Here is a 14,659-nt window from a genome sequence, read left to right on the forward strand (position 1 = left end):
AAGGGGACCACCAATCCTTTATTTAGGTGAAACGCTCATTTATAATGTATAACGATATAAATATTCGATTGTATATGCTACGTTGATACATTTTGAATGAATTTATTTATTTATTTATTTATTTATTTATTCAGTTTCGTCAAACAACGTAGACTAGTACATATACATACAGTTTTTTGTATCATTTCTTAAAGCTAAAGTACATATTGTTGATAAAATACATATAAGAAAATATATAAATAGTGTATGCTGGTGGATGTGTGTATAATTTGTGCTTTTTAAATATTTTAAGTACTACTACTGATGTTATTTCTTATAGTGTTAAAATATTTCTTTAAATTATGCCGCGACATAGTTAAGTCAATAGTTTCACAGTGTTGATTATAAATGTTCATGATTTGATTCAAAGGTTCATTTTTGGCATAGTTTGTGCGACTATCGGTAGTTTTAAACAAGTGCCGATTTCGCAATTGCCGTGAGGGTATGTAAAAGTTTAATTTTGATAAGATTTCAGTTGAATCAATTCGCTGCGAAACGATGTCGTTAACAAATAAAACCATTGCAGTTTCACGACGCTGTTTCAGTGTTTGAATATTGATAAGCCTACAGCGCGCTTCATAAGATGGAAGAGGAAATGTAGTCCAACCTAATTTTCGAAGAGCATATAATAGAAATTGCTTTTGTACTGATTCTATTCGATCGATTTGCTTACTTTGGAATGGGGACCAGACAATGTTACAATATTCCAGAATTGACCTAACATAGGCAACATATAATGTTTTTATTGTGTAGGGGTCGTCAAAATTAAAGCTAAAGCGTTTTATGAAGCCAAGCATGTTATTTGCCCTATGTATAATGGTATTGTAGTGGTCATTGAAATTAAGTTTAGAATCTAAGATTACTCCTAAATCCCTAACTCTACTACATTTTTCCACATACTGATCTCCTAAGGAAATTGATATGTTTGGTGTGTTTCGTTTTCTGCTGAATGATATTAAATTACACTTTTTGATGTTTAATTATAGTAGGTTTTTCGAACACCATGTGTGGAATATGCGAATTTCATTCTGAAATATGTTGATGTCTTCTTGATTCCTTATTTCCATATATAGTTTCATATCGTCGGCATAAATAAGCACTTTTGTTTTCTTCAGGATGAAGGAAATGTCGTTAATGTAAAGAATAAATAAAAGAGGGCCCAGATGGGAACCTTGAGGCACTCCTGAAGTGACTTGAATGGGATGTGATGTTTTTCCTTTGACTTTTATTATTTGTTGGCGGTTTGTAAGGTACGATTCAAGCCATTTAAGAAGTCGGGGTTCTATACCCATTTTTTTGAAATTTGAAGAGTAGCATTGGAATATCAATGCAGTCGAATGCCTTGCTAAAGTCAGTGTAAAGAGCTTCTACGTGATTGCCATTATCCATTGCAGTCAATGAAAAGTTAATGAATTCCAATAAATTTGTAGCGGTTGAGCGCCCTTTATAGAATCCATGTTGCATGTGCGTTATTCTATTCTTAATTTGAGCAAATATATTTTTATTGATTATTGCTTCGAATAATTTAGGAATGCACGAGATAATGGCAATTCCACGGTAATTACGTATGTCAGATTTTTTGCCAGATTTGAAAATAGGTACCAAAAAAGAGCTTTTCCATGATTTGGGGAAGATACACTCCCGTTCAAAAGTTTGGGGTCACCCCCTCAAAAACATGTCATTTTTTTAAGCCCATATCTCCGCCAATTTGCGTCCGATTACAAAACCCTAGGTTTCATTCAAAAGATAATAAGTCATAGAAACTTTGAACATGATTTAAGAGAAACTTTTTCAAAAAAAATTTGTATGTAAACTTGACCCAAAGTTGCCAAATTTTCTAAAAAATGAATATAAACTTACGGCAGTGTCGCTGGAAGTTGAGTCGACCAAATTTTAAGATGAGAGCGGTAATATGACCCATTTTCTATTAGCTTTCAACTGCTTTTTACAGAACTTAGCTAAAAAATCAAGAAAAAAAGTTATTAAGTAAATTAATCCTTGATGTCATCGACCAAAAGTTTTGGGTCACCCCTCAAAATGCTGTATCGGCCAAAAGTTTGGGGTCACTATCGTAAAACATGGAAAAGTGATTTGTTGATATCTTTGTCATCTTTCATTCAATTTTAATTCTTCTTGGCTTATTCCTGACGGTGCACTGCACCGGTGTAGCAATTGACACCGGAAAACGAACGGTTTCGGTGCAATTTGTTGACAGCTTATGGTGGTATTAGTAAGAGCGCGTGAGAGCGTCAATGAAAACAATAAAGGATACCAAAAATAAACATATTCAATGTTCTCATGCTTTCCGTGATGAACAAAATTATTTATATTTATTTTTATTTTTTACTTTCTATATCCAATTTAACAATTATAAAAGCTTTCAGTAATCCACTTGAACATGGTAAACTTGTAATAATAAATGTTACTAGAAAATTGTTACCCAATGTTTTAACACTCCTACATGACTTAATCGTCAGATGAATTATACACTCAGGAAAGAATCAATACTAAATAGTTTAAATCTCAGACTAAATCACGTTTCGCCTGGTTGACCCCAAGCTTCGTTTATATCCAGACTAAACTGGCTCAGTATAACTTGAACAAAAACAAATTCCAGTATAAGTTGCAAATATCAAACCTAGTTTAACATAGATTTATCGAAAATTTGTTTAACTATTGTTGTTGATGTTTCTTTTTATTTGAAAAACAAACAAAGATTGAATGAAGTGACGAAATTTAATTAGATAATAATTATTTTCACTTGTAAATTTTCTCTGCATTTGATGGCCCATCACCGACACATTGTTGCGGCCGTTCTCGTTGTTCTCGTTACGCTGCTTATGCTTAGCGTCTGACAGGGGTTCTGAATTTCGCGGAACTTGTTCCCGCCGCGTCCAATGATGAGCCTGACCTTCTTTTCGTCGAAATCGAACGTTTCCGTCTTGGTCGTGGCCGGATCCATCACGGTAACGCCGTCGTTCGTGAAATCCCCCGCTGAAACGGTATACTCCATCGCGACTTCCTCCGCGCTGCCGTAGCCTCTGCGCTTCCAATCGTACCAGGAAATGTGCATACAACCGGCTGCCGGAACTGTAGATCGAATTCCACTTTCCGAAATTTCCGGCGGTCTTCGGATGAATAAGGACTCTTTCCGGTGCTGTAAATGTCCTCGAAAGTGCCTGGAAAAAGGAATTTTAACCTGTCCGGTAACAATTGCTTATTTTAGTCAATTTTAACACTTACCTTTACTTCCGCGGGCTGGTTTTCTTTCATAATTCATCGAGGAAACAAACTTGAAATGCTTTTTAGCAGAATAATATCGATAGGGTGCGACAAATGGTTTGCAGCGATAAAAAATATGATTTCGACGAGCAAACTGCAGCAAAGTTTTCTGCCATGGCTGAATTAAACACTTGTAAAAATAGTTTCACCAAAATCTGGACCAGTTTAAATTATTAAGTGACGGCAGTATACCTTTTAAACTTGTGTGAGTTTAAACGCAGATAATAGCAAAAAGAATAACTTTTAAACTGTTCACGATTTCTTTTATTTCTGAGTGTATCTAATAATAATTATTTATTTTCTGCAAGATGTCGTAATATCATAATTTTTCAATTAAAAGCAACTTTTTAGAATTTAACAATTTCCGTTGCCCAATAAAAAAGGATGCTGACATACAATTGTAAACGATCTACGTGCACAAATTTAGCACAAAAAATGTTAAAGGCATTTCAATAGAAAACATTTAGCTACAACGTAAAAAGAAAAATAAATAAAGGCTTTTTAAAACATAACGTTATTGAAACACAATTCATATAAGAAACGCTTTAACCATCCTTTAGTAACATTTGTTTGACTTTCAATACAATTCAAAAATTCAATATTTGTTGTAAGAAAAAAAATAAAATTTACGATTTTTGAAACTGTTTGTACCTACAAAATGTTACTTAAGTAATATTTCAGTCCAATTTGAATGAATAGTTTTTTATTCTATTCTGGGTTTATCAAAACTTTATTACGTCAATTTTTTCATATTTAATAGATCACCATGCGACAGAAAATTCCAATGATTAAAATCATTAAAAGTAATCCACATATTTGCGATAATCAAAAAATAAGTAATGGGAAAAATATACGCGTTGAATCAACTCTTTGAAATTTTATGTTACCAATAAAATTTGAAGTTGATTGAAAGACGTGATAATCATCGATCAAGTTTAAATAATTATTAAACGCACAGATTTGCTGTTAAATGAATATCCAAGAAAACTGTTTAAATAATGCCGAAGAGAAAATCATCATTCCTACCAAAACAAACCACGATACAAGTTCAGCGATATGCATGTATTGGTAAAACTAGTTTTGTACCTGCTACACCGCGCTCAAACTGGGTGTAGCATTTTCTTGCACCGGTGCCAATCGGGTGTCAAAACAGAACAGTACCTGCGAATTAACGAACGGTTTCGGTGCAAGTTTGCTACACCCGGTGGCAAAGCGGTGCAGGCGGTGCAAATAAACGAATTAGACATTACACATTGAAAATACGCTTAACAATTAAGAATTCACTTCAAAGTTATCGAAAATGTAAATTGTTTCACTAAAACCCCTCAAATGCACAGGTATGCAAGACAACATACACTTCACAGTTAAATACAATATTCACCTCAAAATCGATGAATTAATAATTGTAAGAAATTTGAAAGCCTTATTGCAATGAAATATGCTCAATAAAGAAGCATTAGGCAGCCAATCTCTTATTCTTATCTAGAACGCTTGAATAGGTGGTGTCCAAAATTCATTACAAGTTTTCTACTGTAAATATATTTTGAACATCTGACGAAATACATGGTGATGCTGTGCGATTGGAGGCGTATTCTGTGGGTCTGGCGATATTTCCTCGATTTTAACAAAAACTGTAATAGTTATCAAAATAGATGCCTGTTAAGCGGAGACATTTGATTATTTGCAAGAAAATATTTGTTAATTTATGCTACTTCTATGATTTAGCAGTATTTATGGCTAAACATTGAGATAATTGCCCTGTCCAAATTATATATACTTGAGGGTGTCCAAAACATATATTCGGAGTCCAAAATGCTATTCTAACAGGCGATTAGAAATTGTGATTTTCTTAGCTTAAAATGCTTTCGTTAAGGTTTTTATCACCAGGAACGCAAAGTACAATAATATTATAAGCGTATTAGTGACTTTGCAAAATAATTAACCCTCTAATACCCAAATTTTTGATTTTGATCTAAATATAATTTTTCGTCTTCTAAAATCGATTTAAACATGTTTTGGAAGATGATTCATTTAAATTCTCGATTTCGTGAATTTCAGTTTTAGATTTTTCTAATTTTTATTTTTGAACATCCCCACACTTTTATATTTTTCCTGGATGCCAATTAGGGGAACGGATTTTTTGAGATGAAAACATTTTGAGATTTTATGATTATTGTCGAAATATTATTATTTTATTTTTTTTTTCACAGAAAACATTATTTTCCGTGTAATATTAAGAAAAATAATTTTAGAGTGTATTCGATTCCCTTAAACTATTAAACAAGGATAGAAGGATTTGGGAAAAAATTAAAATATGTTAATTGTAGCGATTCAATACAAAATAAACAATGACTTCTAAAAGGTGACTAAAACATCAATTTTTCAATGATTTTTAACACTTATGTGGCCGGCAGGGTACCCGGGTACCTTTTTCAATTTCAAATCTCGATATTTTAATGGTTATTGAGACTGGGATGTTGGAACTCTGTTAGATCTTAGAACTCGTGAATATACATCTATTACTGGGGTTGACCAAATTTTAAAGTGAGGAGGGGCAGGGGGAGGGGCTCCTGCATTTTTTTATTACGTGGAAGGCCGGCAGGGTACCCGGGTACCCACGAAATTGAAATGATCATATCTCCGTCAATTTCTCATCGATTTTGGAAATTTTTAGCTCATTCAATTCAGAAACTCATCATCTATCGGGAAAATATTTGGTTAGACCGATCTAATCACCGTGGTTTTCGGAAAATCCATATTTTTGGGAGCATGTCCTTATACCATATTGAAACCCACATTGTTAAGGCTAGGATACCTTAAAGTGTTTATGGTAAACCATGGCCTCACGGGAAGCGTGTTCCGAAATCACAGTTTCAAAGTCAACACGTTTTATGATTCCCTGCCGGTCAGATACAATATGCCAAAGCAATTTTACGATGCTTGGTACCGAAATTGCTACTAACCTACCGAAAATCCCGTATATTCTATTGTATAAAAACACGGATCCAGAAATCCGGATTTTCCGGTACCTATGGTGATCGGACCGGTCTAACCAAATACGATCTCGATAGATAATGAGTTTCTGAGTTGAATGAGACAAAAACTTTTAAAATCGGTGGAAAAATCGCTGAGATATGATCATTTCCATTGCGTGCCGGCCTTCTACGGGTGTTTTTTTTGCTGGCCACACTACGGTTAATAAATATAAATACGCTTTAAAATACACCAAAAACCATTTTGAGATATACATAATAGAGTGGATCATCGTTTATATGGAAAAATGAAAAATTCAATGGTATCCCATCAGATCAAAGCTTTTTTGATCACATTTCAGGACCCAAATAAGTGTGCAAAATTTGGGCACGATCGGTTATGTCTACGTTTTGCGCATCGCGTTTGAAGTTTGAATGGGGTTTTACATGGGAAAACACACTTTTTTGCATTTCTCTCCCAACAAGCTCGAATTTTTCTAAAACCGTGTAACCGATAAAGTGAAAATATAGCATAAGGTGTCCTGAAAAACTTTGTCGAAGACCGCGAAGTGATATGATGCTAATGAAAAAAGTTATAGCACTGGCATTGCTTGCCGAAACAGCATGATTTTGTTGCTATTGTTATTCCTTTACATGTTAAAACATAAACACATGCATGCGGTTCGTTGATTATAACTATTTTCACAAGCATCGGATCGCTTAGCGGTCTTCAACAAAGATTTACAGAACATCTCAGGCTATCATTTTACAGTATCGCTTAGAAAGTTTCAGACAAACTTTTTCAACTTATGTCTAAAATGCAAAAAAGTATGTTTTCCCATATAAAATCCCATACAAATTTCAATTGCAATGCGCAAAGTGTAGACGCAACTGATCGTGCTCAAATTTTGCACAGATACTCAGGACCCGAAACGGAACCAAAAACGCTTTGATCTGAGAAAACGGATCCGATGACCCACACTAATACATAACAGTCCTAAATATCAGCCAAAAATATAAAAAATTTGATTTTCCACGAAACAAAAATTACAAAAATGCTCAAACTATACCCCGTCTAAAGGCGGGATTGGGTATTAGAGGGTTAATGGTTTTCAAGGAAGCTAGGGCACAAATTTTCCATCGTTGTCCTCAGCCTGTCCAAAATACATTAATTACCCTATTCGTTCTTCGAGAGTGGCAAATATTGTTGTTTGCTCAGTACACTTTAGTAAAAATTTAACTGCCTCTAGTGGTCGAATATCTATTTTAAGCGGCGACGGTGGTGTAGTGGTAAGCGTGGTTCCCTCTCACCCCAGTTGGTCTAGGTTCAATCCTAGTCGACGCCGTCGGTATTTCTTGTTAGAATTTCCACCACTTGCCGCTAGAGTGTGCGCCCATCGCACTACGACAACATCGACAGACAGATCAACTATGTTCTTGCTTTTTTGACATTTTGATATTGTATTTCCGTTTCCGACTTCATTATCTAACTCGATCACTAGTCTCGACTGTGTAAAATCGAATGCGTTGTAATAAAATCGTTCCTTTCTAAAAGTCCCGTTTTCTACCTGTTAATATCCGATTTTGCCCAACAGGTCATGGGCCCCGCGTCGCGAGTGCGCGTATAATGTGGATCGCGAACGGTTCGGTGCGAAAATCGGAATAAAAAGTTGCTTTCGCGGTTGGAACAGTTTCGGCGTGTGAACATTTTCTCGGTTTGCGTTGAGCAAAGCAACATGGCGGCGAATATGAGTTTGTGCGTAGAGAAATTGAATGATTTCAACTACGAGCTCTGGAAATTTCGCATGGAACTTTTGCTTCTCAAGGAAGGAGTGAAAAATGTCGTCGATGATCCCGTTCCAAGTGCCGACAGCGACATGGCTGTACAGGGACGGGAAGGCCCGCGCCTTGATTGGCCTTTCGATTGACGATAGCCAAACGTATCACGTCCTGCACGCTGCGACCGCTCGGGATATGTGGCTCTTGCTGAAAAACTACAACGCACGGTCCTCGCTCGCTACAAAAATACACGTTTTGCGGAAGCTGTTTCGGATGCACTTGGCGGATGACGGCAACATGGCGGAGCACCTCTCCCAAATCATACAGCTGGCAAACAGACTGTCGAACATGGGCGACCCGCTAAAGGATCACTGGCTGGTTGCTATCATCCTGTCGAGCCTGAACGATTCATACGATAGCCTGATCACGGCGTTAGAAAGTCGACCGGAGGCCGACTTGCAATTGGAGTTCGTAAAGGGGAAATTACTCGACGAATGGAGGAAGCGGCTTGAGAAGGCGGGTTAGAGTGCTAGTGGCGGGAGCAAAAAAGTGTTGAAGACGGTAGTGAGTGCAAAGAAAATGGAAAAGCAGAAGAAGGAAAAAGTGTGCCACTATTGCGGCAAAGAAGGACATTTTCGAAGGAAGTGCAGAAAGCTAGAGTACGATCGGAAGAACATAGAAAAAGACAGTGAGAGAAGCCAGAAGGCAAATGTAGTGATTGAAGACGAAGCAGAAGAAGTGTGTCTGGCCACGGGACAACTCGGTGGCGAATCCGGTGAAGTGGTGTGGTGTCTTGATTCAGGCGCTACATCGCATATGACCTGCGATGCATCTCTGCTGGAAAACGTCATCAATGTGAACACGACGATTGGACTGGCTGACGGTAACAAAATCGCTGCTGTGGGAGCCGGATCTATGCGATTCCGTAAGCTGGGTGGAAATGGTAAGGACGTGCCTGTGACCATCAAACAGGTTTACCATGTCCCGGCGTTGGCGGGAAACCTACTATCGGTAAGTAGAATGACCGATGAAGGTTGCTCCTTGATTTTCACCAAGACGGACTGTGAGATCCAGAAAAATGGTAAGGTTTTGCTCCGCGCTGAAAGATGTGGTAATTTGTATCGGCTGAAGTCTTCTGTCCAGAAGGTGTTCGCGACAGTTGTGGGCTATAACGAAGATTGTATCCACGTATGGCACCGTCGTCTTGGACATCGCGATACACGAGCAATTGAGAGGATCGTCCGAGATGGCCTGGGAACCGGGCTGAAGATGGAAAAATGTGCCGTGAATTCCGAGTGCGGCGTATGCTGCGAAAGTAAGATGGCACGTGCGCCGTTTCCAAAGAAGTCTTCGTCTACGTCGAGTGCTGTTGGCGACCTTGTCCATACCGATTTGTGCGGCCCTCTGGAGGTGTCGACACCGCACGGAAATCGATATCTGATGACTATGGTGGACGATTACAGCCGGTACTGTGTTCTCTATCTGCTGGCCAACAAATCGGAGGCTGCCGGAAAAACCGTGGAGTACTCCAGGATGCTCCAGAACCAGTTCGGCCGGCTGCCAAAGGTGATACGCTTCGATGGAGGAGGAGAATACTCCGGTGCTGCTTTGAGGAAATTTCTTGACGAGAACGGAATCCTTCTGGAGCAAACGGCGCCGTACAGCCCGCAGCAAAATGGCACGGCAGAACGAAAGAACCGCACGTTGCAGGAAATGATGCGGTGCCTTTTGTCGGAAGCTGGCTTGACGAAACAATATTGGGGAGAAGCTGTGACAACTGCGAATCTTCTATTGAATATGCTACCGACTGCTGCGATTGACGTGACGCCGTACGAACGGTGGTGGGGCAAGAATCCCGATTACTCATTTCTGCGTGTCTTCGGAGCCGAAGCATATGTTCACGTACCAGATGTGAAAAGGCGTAAGCTTGATCCCAATGCGAAAAAGATGGTGTTCGTAGGATATGCCGAAGGGAGGAAGGCCTACCGCTTCCTTGATCTCTCGACAAACCGGGTTACAGTTGGCTGAGATGTGAAATTTTTGGAGCTTTCTGATGCTGTTCGTGCGGTGAAAGAAGCAGGTACGAGTGAGGGTACGGCCTCGACCGCCGGCCATCAGCTGCAGCTGCCCTTGGCCGAAGAAGAAGTAATCGAAATCGAAGAAGCCGAAGAAGATGCTGCGTCGGGGGATGAAACGGACGATGAAACGGAAGCCGAACCTCAAGCCGGCGATATGGAACTGATGGGAAGCCTTCGTCGTTCTTCACGTGTCAACAAAGGTGTTCCTCCACGAAGATTGTTAGAGGAGATATTTTGTGCTCCTACCGAAACTGATACGGAACCAGTGAGTCTTCAGGAAGCCCTAGCTGAACCCGACGAAGCTGAGTGGCGCACTGCCTTGCAGGAGGAGGTCGAGTACCATATCAAGAACGGTACGTGGGAGCTAACCGAACTGCCACCGTAGCGTAAAGCGGTCGGCTGTCGATAGATTTATAAAATCAAACGTGGTGCGTCGAACGAGATCGTCAAACATAAGGCTCGTTTAGTAGCACAGGGCTACACACAGAAACACGGAGAGGATTTTGAGGAGACCTTCGCCCCTGTTATCAAGCAGACAACGCTCCGCACATTGTTGGCTGTGGCGTCTCAACGTAATCTGACCCTACGCCACCTAGACGTTAAGACTGCTTACCTTTACGGTAGCTTAGACGAGGAACTGTTTATGAAACAGCCACCAGGTTTCATCGTCAAAGGGAAAGAGCGACTGGTTTGCCGACTTCGCCGTAGCATTTATGGCCTGAAGCAGTCGGCCAGGTGTTGGAACCAGCGTCTGCATGCCGTGTTGCAGCAACTGGGGTTCAAGCAAAGCGAATCAGATCAATGCCTCTACACCAAGGTCGTCGGTGGATTGCAAGTCTTCTTGCTAGTTTATGTTGACGACATTCTCGTTGCGTGTCGGAGCTCCGCTGAAATCGACAAGATAACCAGAGCACTGAAAAGGGAGTTCGACATCACAGACTTGGGAGAGCCAGGCTACTTCCTAGGTCTGGAGATTCAACGTCATGATGGGAAGTACAGCGTTAGTTTGGAGGGATACATTGATAGAATCGCTCAAATGTATGGACTTCAAGCTGCCAAGGCCGCTAAGAGTCCAATGGACACTGGATTTATTTCGACAACGGATAGCAGTACACCATTCTCCGACAATTCGGCGTATCGGAGTCTCGTTGGCGCCCTATTGTACGTAGCGGTATGTGCTCGACCCGACGTGGCCGTGAGCGCATCCATCCTTGGTCGAAGGTATGTGCACCCACAGAAAATGATTGGAACGCGGCTAAAAGGGTCCTCCGTTTCCTGTACTCAACCAAGAGCGCACGTTTGGAGTACAACAACGAAGCCAATTTTGCCGGGTTCTCGGATGCCGACTGGGCAGGTGACATCAACACTCGTCGTTCAACTACTGGGTTTGTCTTTCTATACGCCGGAGGAGCAATTTCTTGGGGCAGCAGGCTTCAACATTGTGTTACGCTCAGTTCAATGGAATCCGAATACGTAGCTCTTGGAGAAGCTACTCAAGAAGCTGTGTGGTTGAGGCGATTTCTTACCGACATGGGTGAGACTCTCGAAGGACCGACGTGTGTTATGGCAGATAATCAAGGGTGCATACAGTTCATACACTCAGACCGAGTTAGTCGTCGGTCAAAGCACATAAAAACGAAGGAGAGATATGTGCGTGAACTGTGCGACCAAAAGGTGATCCGGCTCGAATACTGTCCTAGCGAAACCATGGCGGCTGACCTTTTGACGAAGCCGCTGGGAACAACGAAGGTCAGGCAGTTATCCAAGCTGCTCGCGCTTCATCCAGGGCAAAGTATATAAATATGTACCAAGGTAAGAGATTCCCGTAAATGTCAAAAATGAGACTCACCAACACATCTGCGTTAGTTATGAAAAGTTGGTGTTTTTACACTAAAATGTCATTATTTCAGCAAAGTTTGTGAAGTTTTGTTAGTTTGGATGTTTCTAAATGCTGAAAAAATATGTTTAGAATCAATTAAAAAAAAATTTGTTACCGATTTTCAAATGGCGATATTTTCTGTTTTATTGCATGGAGGTCACATTTAATCCAGTCAGATGCAATTAAATAATAGCTTCTAAGATGGGAGTGCTTAATTTCTTAAGAAAGTTTGCTAAATAGTGATGTGCCCATACAAATCAGCGCAAACTTCATAACTATTTTTTGCTTTTTTTCCTTTTCTCACTAATCCGTGAATATTAGCGAGAATCTCTTACCTTGGTATTTAGATACTTTGCATCCAGGGAAGGTTGCGGCACCTGGTGAGGAGGAGTGTTAGAATTTCCACCACTTGCCGCTAGAGTGTGCGCCCATCGCACTACGACAACATCGACAGACAGATCAACTATGTTCTTGCTTTTTTGACATTTTGATATTGTATTTCCGTTTCCGACTTCATTATCCAACTCGATCACTAGTCTCGACTGTGTAAAATCGAATGCGTTGTAATAAAATAGTTCCTTTCTAAAAGTCCCGTTTTTTACCTGTTAATATCCGATTTTGTCCAACATTTCTTAGAAAAAAAATATCTTATCACGCCTTTCCTCGGATAGGAAGTGAAGACGTAGGTCCCGGCCCATGTGTTGATGGGTTCGATATGTAGGGTCCCGGGTGTGGTGACTGTAGTCTCCATGGGCGTCGTAATTGAGGGCTTAGCCACTAGACGCAGCCGATGTAAAAACACAACATGGACAGAAAAAAAAGAAGACGAAGATGAATATCTCTTTGTCATTGATCAAATAGTGAAATATTAGCTATCGTCTCATGTGTTCCGGTCACATTGAACTCCAGGTTTTAACAACCAGGAGCATGCTAGTCTTTTGGTGTGAGGAAGAGTGGCACATACGCAAAAAATGTTTTTTTTTTAGTTTGCATGAGGTGGACCAAGCAGAGCATAGTATGATCTACCATTGATCCATGATACCCCTGTAGACTATAGACACTATAGATTCCATAGACTCGCGGAGACATGGTTGAGCAATACGATTTAAGTGTGTTTTACCGTGAATTTAGAGTGTACCGAGCGAATATGACGTCACGCAATCCATTAGGCCGTATGCATAAAGTTGAGTAAATACTCTTTACTTAATCTATGTGAAGCCGTGGAGCAAATCTTTGTGAAACTTCACAGAGATCTGAGTAAAGAGTATTTACTCAGCTTTATTCTTATGGCCTATTACACTAGTTTACAGCATTTTTGAACTCGGTAAGCTGATGATCGTTTTTGGTGTAGAATCATGCCCTGAGTTTGAAAACGCGAAGGAAAAAAAATACAGTAGAGCGGATTTTTTTTCGACTTTCCATACAAGGTTGATGATTTGAAATCGATTTTTGTTCTGTTTTTAAGCAAAGTCGCTCACTTTACACACCTCATTCTCCGTAATCAATACTCCGATTGAGCTGTATTTCGCCTACATATGATATGTCAAAAAACGTTGAGAAAGAATTTTTAAATTGTTTTTTTTCCTATTGAAAAAAAAACATTTCTTCATATATTTTTGAAAATTTTGCTAAAATTTGAGGAGATCGTTCCCAAAACTCGCCAATATCTTGAATTTTATCAATCTGACGCAAAACCTGCATTCAGATGATCGAATGGTATTATATTCCGCTTTTAATTTATGGAAAAAGATTTAAAATTGGTTGAACAAGACGCAAGATATTTGAATTTTATTAAATTCCATATTTTAAAAAGTTGTAAAACACGATTTTGAGCTAAAACTTAAAAACTGTTCTACTTTAAATTTTTTGAAGCACGGTTTCGAAATCAGCGCTAAATTATGCTTTAAAAATTTTGGTCGTTGACAGAAGTTCACGACTTTCGTTTTATTTTGTAAACTAGTGTTATCGCAACTGAATTCGTGACGTCATGCTCGTTTGGCTACACGAACTGACAGTTCGTTTGGCTACAGTTGTCTTAGCCTCCGCGAGTTTATGGTATTTATAGTGTCTATACTGTAGACAGTCGGTGATACTGTAAGACAACATGGCTGTGAATAACTAACTGGTTAAGATCAAAATTAGGAATGTAAATTTAATTTAATTTAATTCAAATGTTAACATGTTATTCAGAAGATTTTGGTTTGTGTACATTTTTTTAAGAATCTGATGCTACATGGAAAACAATGGCCCGTATGAATAAAAAGTAGTAACTACTCATACTTTGTAGTTACTACTTTGAAATATGATCCACGCCAAAGTAGTAGCTTTGGTATGAATAAAACCATTTTTCGAACATTGCAGTAGATACTACTTTCGAAAAATTCGATGTAGTATTTACTACATTGAACATTTGTCAAAATGTACTTTGTTTTTGTTTGGGTTGCTAACTCTTGGTTGCTCTTCCACCAATAAGCAATCCAGAACGAATAAATTATTATTGAAAAATAGTGGTTTTCGCAGCAGTTTCCGCATTAGCAACGTATTTAAGTTATAACATACAAAAAGAGTACTCCACATCCGACGCATACGGTGTCGCGACATCAGCCTGAGGCCGCGTCAGTACGATAGAA

At 39.4% G+C, this 14,659-nt stretch overlaps 2 protein-coding genes across 5 annotated transcripts in view; one reads left to right on the plus strand and one right to left on the minus strand.

The window, feature by feature from the left end:
* The window catches only part of LOC109406996 (UNC93-like protein MFSD11), a 465,065-nt gene that overhangs the window by 357,035 nt on the left and 93,371 nt on the right, over positions 1–14,659 (plus strand). The gene's annotated exons all lie outside the window — the stretch shown is intronic.
* LOC109406906 (cytochrome P450 315a1, mitochondrial) overlaps positions 1–14,659 on the minus strand; it is a 37,400-nt gene continuing 22,741 nt past the window's right edge. Inside the window, exon 6 of the mRNA XM_062845937.1 lies at positions 1–14,659. This exon is cut by the window's right edge and continues 19,861 nt beyond it. The gene's annotated coding sequence lies outside the window, so the exon portion shown is untranslated.

Source organism: Aedes albopictus, chromosome 1, assembly GCF_035046485.1.
Source record: "Aedes albopictus strain Foshan chromosome 1, AalbF5, whole genome shotgun sequence".
Taxonomy (NCBI): Eukaryota; Metazoa; Arthropoda; class Insecta; order Diptera; family Culicidae; genus Aedes; species Aedes albopictus.